The sequence below is a fragment of the Halyomorpha halys genome, unplaced genomic scaffold (genome assembly GCF_000696795.3).
Source record: "Halyomorpha halys isolate HHAL.00 unplaced genomic scaffold, Hhal_1.1 Scaffold392.1, whole genome shotgun sequence".
Taxonomy (NCBI): domain Eukaryota; kingdom Metazoa; phylum Arthropoda; class Insecta; order Hemiptera; family Pentatomidae; genus Halyomorpha; species Halyomorpha halys.
Window position 1 is genome coordinate 285224 of NW_027114089.1, and position 17194 is coordinate 302417.

The window sequence follows — 17194 nt, forward strand, 5'->3', positions numbered from 1 at the left end:
AAAAAAAATTCTTTCTCATATACTAATAATTGATAATGACTCGATAGCTTATTATTTTTTCTTCATCTGGTCGGACTAGAATTTTTCATAAGTTAAGTTCATAATTTTGATGGACTTTAAAAGAAAAACTTCATATATTTTTTTAGAGGAGTTTACCTCAAGTGTAATAAATATTTTTAGAAAATTTAATTCGTCTAAATGTACTGATTGAGTATATTTTTTTATTTCTTTTTAAATAAAAATATTATGACTACGCTCCATCTGATATGCTGATACCTAACTCACAGCCATTCTTTATGAAAAACAAAATGTAATAAAACAAACCAAAATAAATTCAAACATTGAACAAAGACGTTTCTGTCAGTTTCCCTACCTATAAATTATAAAAAATCTTACCCTTCCTAAGGCTTAACTGAGGAAATGGGGAAATTTTATACCTGACTCTCTCTTTCCTCATTCTGTCATTTCTTCTTCAATAACACAAGTAGTTTCCCCTCCCCCTATGTTTATTGGTTACTTTTATTAATTTTCTTAGTATTCCCCTTTTTACATATCGCCATACCTCACCAATGCCATATTTACTTCACGTATCCGTTTTATCTTTTACCCCTACCTCTTTAGAGAAGTCTTTTTAGTCTTTCTAGCCAGAAAGAAATGCTTTTAGCCATACCCATGCTGCTCAAATACATAGGTTGCTATAAATACACATCATACCAATCAATCCATGATGGGATATATATGTTCAGTGTTTACCTACAAAGGTTCTTGCAAGAAACTTTGAAGACTCGTAAGGGTTTTGCTTAATAGCCGTGTTTATAGAGCGTTATTAGTTTTTATAAGTGGGTTTTTTTCTAGCAACCCCTCAATTGGTAATAACATTTGTAAAATTTGTCAAAAGGGTTCATTCCAAGGAAAGATTTTTTTAATTTCTTAGTTTAGTTTATCTATTATCTCCAAAAGTTCTTAACCAATTTACAGGCAGTATTTCAAAATGTTCGGAAAGGTTCATTAGCTTTTCCGAAAATTCTGGAATTATTTCGTGGAAAAAAAGTTAAGAATAAAATTAAACATTATTGGCGCATAAGCTCAGAAAGTATACATTTTCTCAAGGTTATTATGTCTAAATCGATTTATTTATTTCTAGAAAATAAGAAAAAATGTTACTTTATCTCTGTTATTTTATAAAAATAAATGATTTTATATTCACAAAAAATTATACAAACCTAAAGAGGCTTCAAGTAAAGTCGGCCAACAGACTTTATTTTTAGGAATAAGCAAAGCTGTTATTTGATTAAAGGAATAAATTCCCAACGAAACAAAAATATGGCGTGTTTATATTATAATATTATTATATTTATATACTTCGCTTATATTTTTAAAAATATTGTTACAAAATTGTAGTAAAGAAATAGTGATTGTATTTTCTCTCTTAACCCAATAAATCTTTCCTTTTTTCTCCCAATAAACGTGGAATAAAGTTAACATATTAAATGTAAATCATAAATTTAAAAAAATATATATATAAAAAATTAACATTTTTTTTCAAATCTAGAAATAGGGAAGATTGCCAGGCATGCTAGTTATTAATAAAAATGTAACTAATAACAAAAACTGGCATAAATTAACATATTAACTTTACAAAAATAGAATTTATAGCATATTTTCTGTATCACACTATATTTGTTTGCTACTGATTACAATTTTTTCAGAGCCCTGGACAAAAAAAAAAATTATTTTAAAATAAAAACGATGAATTTTTTCACGGGGGGAGCGGGCAAGAGATGGATAAATAAAAATACATAGAGAGAAATATATTGAAGCCAACAGAAGTTCAGAAGTTATTTCCAATAAAAATAATACCAATAAAATTTGTTTTTCTTTAATTTGTACCTTACCCAGGAGTAACTAACATTTCATAAGATCCAACCAAATCCTCGTCATTCTACTAGTCGAAATATTTATCAAACGGAAATGAATAAAAAAATAAGAGAAAGCTAAAAGAAAAAGTGAAATGTGGCCAGAAAGTTAATTTATATTGAAAAAATGTTGACAGAGTATAGAATACGTTATTGCAAAATATCGATGAAGGAAGAAAACCATTTTGAGTATAACATTATGCAGCGCCATTTTTATGCAGGATTTCATGTCCTTGGAGAGGTCTTTATTTGCAGATGTGGTTAGATCATACTCAAGCGAACCAAAATAACGCCACAGCTACTGTTTCAAATCATACATATGCATAGATGTATGCATATGAACATTTATATACACAACCATAAAAAATATGATTTACAATAATATTAATTAATTATGATGGATCACGTTGAATACCAACTAAATAATAACATCCGCTAACATTTATATTTATAACGATTGAGGAAAAATTGCTTATATTTGTAAATAAAGAGAAAAATTAATTTCTAATTTTCCGGTTCAAAGATTTCAACAAAACAATCTCGGATAAATAAATATTTCCCCTCAGTCTCCCAAAGGATCAAACACTCCAACGGACTTTGTAGATAAAGCAGATACAAAAGTCTAGATTATTACTTATATAAATAATATAGGAATATTATTAGTAGCTGTGAACACCTACAGATATATATATATCTTTTTTTATCTCTATATGGTAACCCCATTATTTCCTTTATATATGTTCCATGCCATGAAAGGCATACTACATATAATATATGATTCCAATACAAAAGATTTGATTATATATAATTTGTTACATTGTTTATAACAGTATAAAAAAACAAGCACATAATTAATTAATAATAAAAACGAAGAAGAAAAAAATAACAAACACAACAAGAGGTTTTAGATTCCCCTTTTAGTCAGCTGGTCAAAGTCAAACTGTTTTATGAATTTTAGCAAGTCTGTCTTAAATTTAGTAAAAAGTATGTGTTCTGTTTCAGGCCAATTTCCTTGTTTCAGTATTACATCTTGTATTAGCTGAACTCTTTGTCAGTCATATAGTTTACATTCATAAAGTATATGTCTGAAATTGTGCACTTGTCAGTTGTCATGTTATTCCAGGAATGTATTTGTGAAGACTAGGTGATTTATTCCAAGTATTCCACATTGTGTTCCAGCTAGCAACGAGCTCATTGGTGATTAGATTTCTGATATAGGAAATGGGAGCCTTACTGTAAGAGGGCTGCATGGCTCCTATGCTGGCTGCCTCTTTGGCCAATATATATATAAAATAATAAATTCCCATCTCATGACCCACATACATGGCAGATAAGACAAACAGAAGGTTGGAATGTGAATTTATAAGGACCTGTATGACAAAAATCTATCAATTAACTTGAGTCATTTGTTTATGATAGATAATTATTAGAATTCAAAGAAGATGCTTAAAAAATCTCGAACTATCAGTTATTTACCAAAAAAGTTTAAAATATATAACGGTTGTCAACCAATATTTTCTACAAAACTAGCAGAGCCAGCAATGCATCGCAATCGTTAGATATATAGATGGAGAGAGATTAATTGGACTGCTTTACAAACTCCGTAGATTCCTAGCTTCTACATACTTTCTCATCATCCGCTCCTTTCTCATCGATAGATTATTCCAAGTAAACCACAACGGTTCCTCTTCTTCCCTCTATTCTCAGTCCGCTGGTGTTCCTTAAGGTAGTATCCTCGGTCCCTTCCTCTACACCGTCTATACAGCTGACATCCCAACCAATCCTAGCACTAACCTCACCACTAATGCTGATGACACATGTGTGCTCGCTGTTAATAATAACCCTTTGATTGCATCCCAAACTATCCAATCCCATATCACAGCCCGCGAAAATGGTGTCGTAATTGGAGGATTAAAATAAATTCCAAAAAATCCCATCAAATCACCTTTACCCTTCGTCGTAAACCTACTGCCCTACAGTCTCCATTAATAATGTTGACATTACCCCTTGGACTACATCTGGACAAGACTGAAGACAGGAAACTGCAGGTCGATTTCGACTTTTACAGCACTTACTGGACAAACGGTCTAAACTTCTTATAATGTACAGTTGTTAATAGCAATAAATGAACTTCAAAAATAAAAATAATAAGTTATGTTTAAATATTTTTGTTTTATCAATATTAATAAAACCGTTCATATATATCCATAAAATAATTGGATAAAATAAGATTTGTGACAAGCAATTTATATAATAAAGGACCCTGTCAACAAACTCAAAGATTGCTACAAGAAGGTCGTCAAACCGGTGATACTGTACGGAATGGAAACCGCTTCCTTCCCTAGACTAAGGGAAAGGTCAGGGATAGAAAGAAGAGTACTAAGAAGAATTTATGACCCAAAGAAGACACAGGAAGGCTATAGTTTGAGACCTAAGGAAATATACAAACAGGTAAAAATGATTTGGAAACGGGCATAAAATAAGAAGATTAAGGTTCTACAGTGAGGATGCACCCAAAGAGATTAAATAGAGAAAATCTTCTATAAAATGAGAGGATAAAAGAGTGCTAGGTGGGTTCATCAAACAGATGAGGGAAAAAACTGAGAGACTGAAAATAACAGACCAAGACTGTTTCGTTAGGAATGACTATGAGAGAAGAATAAAAGAAATTAAAGTCCTTGTGGAGGAGAGAGGTGCGAGAAAGAGTGTCTCGTGGACCGAAGAAAGAAGGAAGCAGCAATCGGAAAGAATGAGGAAGAAATGGGAAGAAAGAAAGGAGAGAAGGGGTATGAAAGAAAGTGGAAATAGTGATATTCGCGTGGTCCTTAAGGCCGTTCTGTGATCAAAACTCTTTTTATATTTATTTTTTTATTGAGGAGGTTTATTTTGTAAAGAGATAAAATAAATAAACAAAATGGTATATTTCTTTCTAACGTGTAATTCCTAATCCAGAAACAATTTTTTAAATATCATATTAAACAAATTATGTTTCAATATTGTTATTTCTTCAATATTCATAAAATTGTTCTATCCTTTTATTTTTTTTTTCATGTTGAATATTTATTATGTAAATTGATAAAATAAATAAACAGAACAGTTACAGCAATTTTGGGGATAATTGGGAGTTTTTCCCCTCACAAATGGACGCAATCAACCCCAAAGTTGTTTTTACTTTTAATGAAATCACAATCAAGAGACAAAACACAGCTACGTGTTTAGGTGTGCCTGGAACTCATTCTGTGTCCTACCTTCATCGAATCATCAGCCAAATAAAAACTGGTCAGCACTCGTTCATCAACCGCCCTATTGGTATAGAGCACACAGGCAATATAAATCCTAATTACACCCACCTCCGTGCTCCAATAAAAATTGATGGATCAAAAACTAACAAGCTAGTATCCCAGTTTTAATAGGATGTTTCTAAAAAAACAAATTAATTTTAGGTGATCATTTGACTTCTCTAAGCTAACTGCGGCTCTAGAGCCTTCAACTAGTATTCAATGGCTCCCTCATTACCTGTTATGCCACTGGGAGAGAAGCACTGGGATCTCCGAGTTCTGGCTTACAATTCACATTTGGAAGACCGTGCTCGGTTCAGGGTTTCTTTGGGCAGGATTGAAATACTACAAACAGGTATGAATGCGTTCAAAATGATTTATTTTAGTTCTTTACTTTGATTTTTTTCTTATTTCGCTGTTATTTAGTGACTTTATATAGATACGTTTATTTACAATTTCTTTATATATTTTTGGGAGCGGCTGACTCAGTGAGAAGGCACTGTTTAACTAACTTCAAGGACCTGGATTCGAATAATAATATTCTTTATTTATTCCGGGATTAATTCCTTTAGAATAATATACAGGTGTCAAAATTAGGCTTTAAAGCCTTAGAGTAAAGTACAAATTTAAAATGAAATTTCGAAAAGATAAAAATGAACAACAATAATTAACATAATATATAAAATAAAAATAGAACAAATAAAATAAAACTATATGTCATATCATAACAAAAAAAAGATGACTAACTTCTGATAATAGATAAAAGGAAAAAATGATAAAAAATCAAATACAATTAAACTAAAAATAATAAAAGGAAAGGTACAATTTCTGCTAATATACATATCTACCAGTGTAGACGAAAATCTGAAGCATTAAATACAGAAAATATATAAACGTTTTTTGAAACTTTCAATTTTTATTCTTCCGGAATGGGTGGGCAGATGGTCGAAGATACGGGATCTGAAGGTTGGAAGGGTATTAGAACTACGAATGAAGGGGGGGGGGAATAGAATACCATAGAGAAGAGGAGCGGATGAGGAAATATCTAACAAAGGCTACGGTTCGATGGGCAATTACATATAACTCTGAAGACCGTGAGCGAGTATTACGGGAATGCACTGAGGATTTAAATTGAAGGATATCAGAGATGTACGATGGACAGCGGGATTGGATAATTTGGTAGAGGAAGGAAGCAAGAAAATATTTACGACGAAAGGAGAGGTGAAGCCTCTTCAATTCTTCACAAAATCGGGTGACAGAGGCGTCCCTGCGCACCCCAAAGATGAATCGTACAAAGCAATTAATTAACCATATATGTATTATATAGTTGACCGTAAAAATTGATATATAGGAAGATGGTCAGGGTTACGGTCAAAGGAGAAACAAAAATAGTTTACAATAGTTGTAAACTATTATTGTTTCTCCTTTGACCGCAACCCTGACCATCTTCCTATATATCAATTAATTAACCGTTTTAATTTTGCTTCGAGATCCCCGATCAGATTCGAGAGACAGATCATAGATAGTTATTTTCTTTATCACTGTAGCCGTTAGTCAGCCCTGAATTCAGGAGCCCTCCAAGGGTTCACCCAGCCTCATAAAGTAGATACTCTTACTTTGTTGAAAATATGGCGGCCGAAAATGAATCTGACCAAATCACCACCTTACACAACCGTTAGTCTAGTAATAGTACTCCCTTACAAAGTACTGCACATTTCACCCTACATGGGTTGTGGCGGTACAGATTCAATTTTTTTTTAATATATATTATTATTCAGATAATAGATTTGATGATTTTGTCATTTTACCTATTTATATATTTAAAAAAAATCTTACCCTTTAAGAGGGTTAGCGAAGAAGTGGGGAAATTTCATACCTGAGAATAATAATATAAAATATTTCTATAATTAATTCTCGGTCCCTAGAGCTCATTGGCGAGAACCATCAGACGCGATTTTAATATTTTTTGACCTAGGGTCAATCAACAAAAACATGTAATTGAAATCGGTGAACCATCTTTCGTAGCCCTCCATTTTCTCAATACGTAAAAAATATTTAATCGGAATCTTATAGAGTCTCTCCTTTTGCCAGTATCTTGTGAATGTATGTTCGTACACTAGTAATACTAGGAGTTGGTTCGAATCCACCCTGTTATCAGTACTTCGCGGTTTACCAACGGAACTTTCCGACCTTCGTACACTGACTATGATAGATCGATATCTTCTGAGATTACCCGTTCCTCCTCTACTGGTAGTATATAAGAATTAGCTCCCTCATCCCTCCCCAATAAACAACACCAATTGCTTATGATTTAGCAAAGTTATCATAAGACGAGACATCCTATTTTATACCTCTGTTCCGGAACTTTTTCCATTAAACTTTGCGTTCATGGGAACTTTAAGATTGATAGCTGAATACCTGTAAAGTTCCGTTCAGTTTCAAGAGGATATGAGAGACTCATACATCAAGGATATCTTTCTCTATAAGTTGCTCGACTCCCTTCGATTTTACGAGATAAAATTATTCTACGAAAAACCTAAAACAATATTAGATACTAAAGACGAAGAAAGCCCGAACGGATATCGATTCCAACAAACTGCTGGAAGAAAATAGAAACAAATATCTAAAGAAAACAAACATGGGAAGCGGGTTCTTTTTCTTTCCAGTGTTCCATTGTGATAATCGTCCTCGAATCCTGGAGTCAAAGGGAAAAAACAACTTTTTGGACCGAGTCCAGCCAGTTTATACAACTTCTGGAAGGACTGGATGGGATACAGCTGGTCAGCCAACGAGAGTTTTCCGGTACTAAACAACTTTCCGGCACTAAGAAATTAAAAAAAAAAATCTTTAATCATAGTTATTTGATTGATCAGTTTTCTCAAAACTGTCCCAATAAAAAAATAAACTCAGTTTGAATCATATTAATTTTTATTGGAATGTCCGAGTAATTTATTGTTAAACCGTTTGTATGTGCTTTGCATAATAATCTGATTATTATAATATATTTATGTAGTTTTTATTCAATAATTTTGTACATCAAATGGTGACAAATGATAGTACTGAAGTGAAGTATGAAAAGGAATTGGATTAGGGATCTCCTAGTTAGATATTATAGTCTAGTTGAACATGAGAAAGAGCTCCACTGAATGCTGCTTCTCTCATGCCTACCCCATGACTATATAGTACAAGAGCCTGGTTGAAAAACAGTTATTTCTGTCTAATTTGTATTACTTTAATGAACACTACGCATAATTAGTTTCCAATTATAGTTAGGGGGAATAAAAAATGGTGACTGTTTAAAACGTTTAAAAAATATTAATTTTTTCTTTGAAGTTCAATATCTTTAAAACTGAACTAGAAAACGTAATAAAACATAATTCAAAGGAAAATAAATTTGCTAAAATATGAGCCCTAATAGAGCTATATACGTTCAATAGTAACATTTTATAACGCTATAACTATTAATATACTCAACATGGCTATATAGTAACAAGAGCCTGGTGGAAAAACAGTCTTTTATTTCATCCTAATTTTTATTATTTTAATGAAAACTATTTATAATTAGTAGTCAAATTGATAAGTTTCCAAGTATAGTTAGAGGGCATAAAAAAGTGCGGCAGTTTCTAAAAGTAAAAAATAAAAAATAAATTTTTTTTTTTTTATAAAAGCCGCCATATTTTATCCCTTCTTCCTTTATTAGTTGACAATAATGAATTTTAAGACTTTAAACTGCATATAGTTTTAATTAAAGTAATAAAAAATTGGGGTATAATAACTTCTTTTTTTCTCCCCCTAAGCTATTATAAGGACTCGAATAAACAAGAAATAAGAATTTTATTTCTTATTCTTTGACAACAAATGAAACAATAGTTAGCTACGAAACAAAATACCCACAACAAAATAAAATTTATGTGTAAAAATAATAATTACTAACCCGTTAGTAAAGTGATGATAATTCAGAGGGACTTGTTAAGGTTGGAGGAAGTTAATCATAACTAATAAAAGATTCTAAGCCCCTGCTAAGCCCCTATTTAAACACCATCTTCCGTGACAAAGTTTCACTTAATTAAGTCCTCTTCACTGCTCTCTAACGGTCTATTTTCCAACTTCGAGGAATAATCTTCTTCGTTTCGATGTCAAGAAAATATTTTCGTTGTAAGATTTTAATTGATATTATTTTATATCAATAACAATTTATTTTACAGTACAATGGAATAGAGGGGATATTTGCACTAAATTAATCATTAAAACTTTTTTGGCCTTTTTCCAAGGCACTATATCCCGGTATGGGACTTAACCTCACTAAGCTTATATTACAGGTGTTCGCAATGTTTTAAAAAAAAATAGTTTTTAAAACATCATTAGCGAAATTACCCCATGCTTTAATAGACATTCTAAATTGGTATGTATAGCCCTCTCGAAATCTCTGTGTCACTTGGAAACTATTTTGACCCTCGGGGTGACAAGGGTCAGAAAGGGATAAGCACCTGTCAACGCAAAGAGACTTTTCCCAGAGCTATAATGGATACTAGTTGTTCAAGGGTCAAAACATATTAGCCAGCTATCTAGAGGGAAGTCAAATATAGTTTGATATAGGTGTACACAACACTAGAGCCAAACACTTATTCTTCTTGGGCGTGGCTAATGATAGCCAATGAGAACTAAGATTCCAAAACGGTGACGCCCCTAATAACAAGTGGGGCGCAGGGGACTTGGGAATGGTCAGCAGAGAACACAGAGGACAGAGGTACAGAAGACTCTTAGACCAAAGAGAGAAGAGGATGAACTTCGAAGAGAAGGAGTCATCTAGGAAAGGTAGAGAAAAGAGAGGCTAATCAGATCGACTAAGACGTCACAACACACCACGGCATGCATCACACAGCTCAGCAGTTATTTAGATATATATTAGGTAATAATATAATGTAATTAAAATTTTATGGCAAACCAAATTTATCTTAATCATTCGATCATTTTAAAATTTCATTTTACCTCTTTATTGGAATCAAATGTAAATAAATACTTTGTTCCTTTATGTAGTTTATATACTATTGTATTACCCAATGCCACCTCTAATTATATTATTTACGTTTTAATGGTAACAATATTGTATAGATATAAAGATATATAAAATTATTGGTAAAATGGTATCACAAAAGCCTTTGGAAAGGAATTCAAAAATAACAATAGCTTTGTAGACAAACAAAGGACTGAAATATATATATATATATATATATATATTTGCATAATAGCCTTCAGCGACTATCCTGGCATCCCAATGAACGACAGGTATACATAGCAAAATGACTATCCAAAACAATTTAATTCTATGAAAGGACTATAAATGACCAATTGTGGGAGAAAAATAAACAAATTAGAGATATAAGGATCAAAAATAATTTGTTTTTTATTTTAAATTACCCATTCTCATACTAAAAATAATATATAATATATTAGTAAACTAATTGGTATTTTTTATGTACGGTTTATTGGTTGTAAATAATGGAAATAAATTTGCCAACGATTAAGATCGTTTACTCTTTAATCTTAAGTAATATTCCATATTTTTTTTGTCTTGAAGGAGATGATTTACCGCCTATACATTATTGGCCTTGACAGTATGAACCGCTGAAGGGAGGAATTTCAATTTAACGTGCGAATAGCGGGGGGGCGACTTTATGGTAAGAGGCGGCAGGTGCGGGGCGCGATAGGGTGGGTAGGACCCGATCCCCCGAGAAATGGATTTACTTTCGATCTCACACCCACTTTCTTCTCGCATTTCTCCTTTGTCATCCGCACAACAATGTCTACTCCACTCCTCTGCCATATTCTAGGATATCGTAGTACATTATAATCTCAATATTATGTATAAAAAATTAGTTATTTTGGTGTGGTAATAGACACGGGAAGACTATACAGGAATGTTTTCCCAGTACAAGAGATGTAAATGTGATATTTTAACTTTATAGATCCTGTGAGAAAAATAATTTTTTTTTTTTTTAACTATCTAACTTGAATCATATCAATTCATTACACAATGCTTGTCAACATTGTGGAACAAAAAAATCAGTTTATGAACTTTTATTCAATATTTGATGTTATTTTTTCAGGGGAAACAAAAACAAGATTTATTTTAGAAAACAATAATTTTTAGCCTAACCATCGTTAGGTCTGTTGTTTCTTATTTTATGTACAACAAAAAATAAAAGCAAAAATAATATGATTTTCTTTATTTTTGTATTTTATTATGATTTTTTTTTAAAACGTTGGATATTATTATATAAGGCAGTTCGGGGCACTTAAGCAAAGCATTTTAGTTTGTTTTTTTTATAATTTTAGATTAGTAAACCTCTCTCAAAAATAGTTTATTTTGGATTTTATAAAAAATAAAGTGTAGTAGAATTTATCAGGATAATTTCATTTTAGATTAAAGTGATGTTAAACAGTCTTTGAAAATAATAAAACATCCCGTTCCAGAGAATTGGCTTTAAAAGACCCAATTCAAGACAGATTGAATAGATAAAATCATGTATCTTCTAAAAGAAACCCTACATTATATTAAATATAATTAGCGATAGTAACCCGCATAATGGTTAAAGGAAAACATCTACATTAAAAATATCTGTGTACAAAGTTTCTACAACCTTCAAACAATCATGCATATATTTTAGAACAAAATAATAATAAATACATAGTAAACTATACTGTACATAAAATAGGCACTATTATGTCAAATATGATAATGAAACATACCTTAAAAACAAAAAACATAGGTTATCCTATTAATTTTAAGACAGATACCAAAAATTTATGTACACATTACATAGATATAGTAAATATTTTAGTAATTTAATGTTATATAATTAGTATTGGATAGTAGAATAAATTTAATACATTATTGTGGTGTTGTAATATGTTTTAAAAAATAAAAAAGTAATGTTAATTGTTAAGTCATCTTTTGTGGAACAGAGGACAGTATCGATTTAGTTTATAATCTATATGTTATCAATGGTAAAAATAATCCGGTTTCAGGAATTTATTTCAGATCTCTTTATTTATAATATTTTGGTATTTTTTATTATTAATATTTATATTATTGACAAATATTGTTATTGTCAGCATTGTTCCGTTTAAATGGAAGACTTGAACCAAATTATAATCATATGGCTAATTTTAATTGTCGCTAGCGAACCTTGGCCAAAGGCAGCCATTTATTTTTTTTTCATCTCCATTCAACTAGAAAAAATGAGAGAGTAGAGACACTCTGAAGTGCCTCCCGGAACAGAGGAGAAGGGAGGAAATCTAGGAATGAAGAGTGGACAACCGAGCCATGGAATAAGTCCACATCTATTAACATAATTCACCACCATCATCAGCATTATTAAATCCATAGACCAATCATTCAAAATTAATTAACACACCTAATAATAAGTGTTTTGTTTCGGCCATCCCCTGCTTCAACTGTTATTTATGCAATAGATCTTCGTTTCAGTTAATTATGTTTCATTTATCATTATTTTATACAGTCCACTACAATAAAACCAGGGATTCAAAAGTGAAGGTGTGCCTGGCATTGGGTTGAAGGCGTACTTCATGCAACCCTTATAAGATCAATAAGGAGAACACAAAATATAATTGAAAAAAATGTTTTAATCAGGTAATTTTAAAAAGAAATTGTGATATATTTATTAAGTGTTGTATGCATAGGATGAATTTGAGAATTACTGATGATATGGTACCAACCCCTAAACGTTTTTATTGTTATTATGAAATAAAATAATTAGAACAAGGAAGAGTACCTTTCATTCACAAGATCTAATTAAGAAATAAAGTAAAAAAACAAGTTTCTGTTGAATAAGTTACAAGATTTTACGAGGTTGAGTTATACGTGTAATAAATTTGGATTATTTGATCTATATTTAAGATTATGGTGCATATAATTTTTATAGAAGTACAGAGGGGAAGAAAAAAAGAAGTAAGTTGATTCAAGTGGGTTGATGATAACGTAAAATGATTAAAGGCCTTATACCTTCCCTCTTCCATCTCTCTTCTCATAGCCGTGGAACAGCTCCTGAGGGTCTACTCACTCACATTATAAATATTCAAACAAAAAAATGATCAATTTTTCTGCATCCACATGGCTCTTAGCTGCTCTCTATCCCCCTTTTCTGCCTGCAGAAGTCGCTGAGTAAACAAGCTTCTCTAAGGACCCCTTAATGGCGCTTGTAATGCTTAATATTATGGATACTTTTGTTTTGAAACGAAACGAACGCCCACCAAAATCGGCCGCCATTACGAAACGAAAATTATGAGCTCCGACGATATTCGAATTACACCTAACTTTGGTTATGAGCAACCACAATAAAAAAAAATATCGGCGCGGTAGTTTCGATTTATTTGTTTATTCTACTTATCTGGAAACGTGAAACCTGGAAAAAATTTTTAAGGGGGGTTAAATTTTTTTAAACCAATTATGTAAGCATCCAAAGGTATAATATATTTTTTATCTTTTTTTTTTTAATAGACGGCTTGAACCAACGCTCAGCGCCTCTTAATCAATACTCCTTCTCAATATCGTTTACATTTCCAACTGGTTCAAACCTCAGCCACCGAACTATTCTAATTAGATTTCCCAATGACCAAACATTAAACAAGGGTTGTTTTGAATCAGAATTATTCCCTAGACCTCACGAACCAAACAATTCTACTTTCGATACTCAAAAGGCAAACTAAGGTACTACGCCGTGATAATATTTATAGGTCTCAGCATGCCAAATAAACCCAATTTGCAAGTTCCCTGTCTTCAATATATACTGAAATATCCTTTCCCCGTCTCTTGTACTTGGTCAGACTATAGCACCATTAATCTTAGTCTCATTTATTTGATTTCTTTTGTAAAGTTAATAAAGTAATTTTATTTTTGACTCAACATTATCCACCACCTATTATCTATAGGTATATCTAAGGCATGCAAGGTATGTGTAAGGTAGGTATTTGTACGAAAGGTATGTGTAAGGTGATACAAAATAGGAACACGTGCGGTATGATTTAAGCCTCATTTACATGTTTGATTTGTGGCAGGTAACGTGACGATACTACCACGACAGTGAATGCAGTCATGACAGCAACGTTTATGCAGTTCAAACCATGGCAATGGCTATGAAATTTAGCTACAACGACTAAAAACTGTCACGGTGTAAACATGCTTGTATATAACATCACAACATTTAGACACATATTAGTTGATATACTTATACCATGTGACTACAGTGGATAGCGGGGCAGAATCCAATTTTCCAAAATGGAATATCGAGATAGGAAAACTATTAAAAAAAAAGTATGAAAAAGTTGTCGACACGGGCAGGGTGCCAAACTGTTCGCGACCGCTGAAGTCAATGAAAAGTTACTTGATGACCCACTAACCCATTTGGGAGACAGAAACTGAGCAGTTCATGCTTTTATGCTCTCATGGCCTTATAAATCTCCCGCTCCGACCGTCCAAACAGCTCGTTTAGTTTTACTTCAAGAGGCTGTGTTATTCTTCTTTGTAATGGCCCTAAAACTGATAGGGTTATTTTTAACCGATATATAATCGTCAAAGATGGTTCTTTTTGGTCTGTTGATTGTAAGTCAAGCTAAAACTTACCTACAGTCCTATCTCCCAACACATTTCTAACAGCCGCTATAATAAATGTTATCTTTGTAGTTACTTGCCGCCAATCCAGTTTGTATCTTGAATTCAGGAATCCTCACGTATTTAGTAATTAGTTCATAACTTAAACCCACTCATTGTCTTACAAATAACTTTAAATGTTTTAATATTTAAATTGGTTAAAATTTGCAATATTATGTAACATTGCAACATAGGATATATAAATAAATATCAGCGGTCGACAATACGCTACCCAACATCGGCTCTTAGTGGGTATTAAAGCAGTTTTTAAATAACATTTTTATTGTAATCAAATACTACGTTTATACCTCTAAGAGGAGTTAATAATGTGAGCCACTACAATCATGAAGGATCAAGGATCCTGTACTTTTTTAGAACAATGGTCATACAAGGAGGTGATTTCTTTCAAGTTACGCTCGACCCAATAACAATATATTTGGTAAACGTACTCCAAACAATATTATATCATATCTGTTCAATCGCTTACCAGAGAACTAATAAATAAAACGACTACTAAAGAGAACTAAACTGAGTACCTTCTTACTTCTATGATTCCCAATAACTAATTTTGATTCACCAAATGACCATATCGGCCTGTATTTTTTCTTAACTCCACATAATTATTCATTATACATGTATGTGCGTAGTAATAGATATTATTTATTTAGATATTACTACATGCTTATTTCTATCCTATTTTTATATCATCTTGTTTTATTATCATTATTATATTAATTCACTAATTGTAAATTTGCAGCATTATTATTCTCTTCAAAGTCCTTAGTTATTTTTATAAATATTATTTTCATGATCAAAAAAGTTATGACATAAGAAATTAATCATCATTTCATTCTGCGTCGAATGAGTGCATAACATATTAATTATGTTAAGTAGTACGTCGTAAACGAAAAGCAATAGTACTATATATATAAGCATTTCTGGTGGTCCTAAAACGTTTACTAAATACCTAATTGTTTTGTTAAAGTAACCAATTAGAAATGTTAGGTCTATACTTCGATTTTTTGCATTATATTATACCATTGCATTTTGGCTAGGATGTACCGTTTATTACGGTCCAATAATACCGAGTTATTAACCCAAAAACAAATTTAATTAAAAAAGATTACACCTGAAGGAGATGGGAGTGGACTTGCACAAAGATAAGGCACTATTCTACTAACTCCAAGGAATTAAATTTGAATCCGGCCGCGGCAGATAATTATTTATTCTGTTAAACAATGAGTCAACCCTGTACGTTCTGGAGGCCTCCTGTCATTCATCCAGCTTCATAAATTTTAATAAATAAGGGTACCTAAGTTGGGAGAAAACCCGTTTTTTTTTTATTTAATAAGAAAAGTGCATCCAATATTGTACAATCAGATGACAACATCTATTGGTCGGTACCAAAATAACACATATAACTATTAGGGTGATGTAGGGACTACTACATTTTATGAGCTAGATCAGTACACTATGAATTGATCTCAAGTGATAAAATTAATAATTATTAAGTGATATTAAAAAATACTAAAATCAAAATAAATTAAAATAACGAACCACTTTACCAATTCCATTCAGTTACTTGCTGAAAGTAAAGGCTGCCCACGCTAGCTTAGTAATCAACTCTCTTTTTCTTCTTTCCCTATTTCCCATTCCTAATTATCTCACTCTAATTACTTATTGGTCTAGTTTTTAAATTTGTATAATCTCATAGACTGAAAATATATAAGGCAGATGAATAAATGCTTATAGTACAAGAGCCGGAGAATAAAAAAAGGCAGTTATTTCACCCCAATTTTTTATTACTTTAGTGAAAACTATATATAATTACTAGTCTAAATTAATGAGTCTGCCAAGTATAGGTAGGAGGAATAAAACATAGCGGCTGTTTCAAAACCTTAAAAAAAATTAATTTTTTATTCGGAGCTCTATATCTTTAAAACTACCAATAATACTAGAAAACCTTAGAGAACACCATTTAAAGTAGAGTAAATTTGCAAAAATATGAGCCATAATATAGCTATTTATTAAACAAATCAAAACTGTATAAATGGTTTGTGTATATGGTAATGATTTTGTGTGGATAATTTTAATATAAGAAGAATTAGATATTTGTGATTTTAAATTTTTTAAAAAAATAGGTTTTTAACTTATAATTAATGAATGACCTGGGCAGAATAGCCTGCAAAAGTAATTCTAAATTTAATGTGAGGAATAATTTATAATTGAAGATGCCCTTGAGGATGGCTAAAATGGCCGAAACGTTGGACTGTTAAAATAAAAAGTGTTGAGACAAAAAAGGATACAAGTTTTGATTTATTAATTAACTA

General features: G+C 31.7%; 1 protein-coding gene across 1 annotated transcript in view; it reads right to left on the reverse strand.

Annotated features, from left to right (window-relative positions):
* LOC106682173 (metabotropic glutamate receptor) overlaps positions 1-17194 on the reverse strand; it is a gene marked incomplete at its 5' end in the record, with an annotated part of 282446 nt that overhangs the window by 211494 nt on the left and 53758 nt on the right.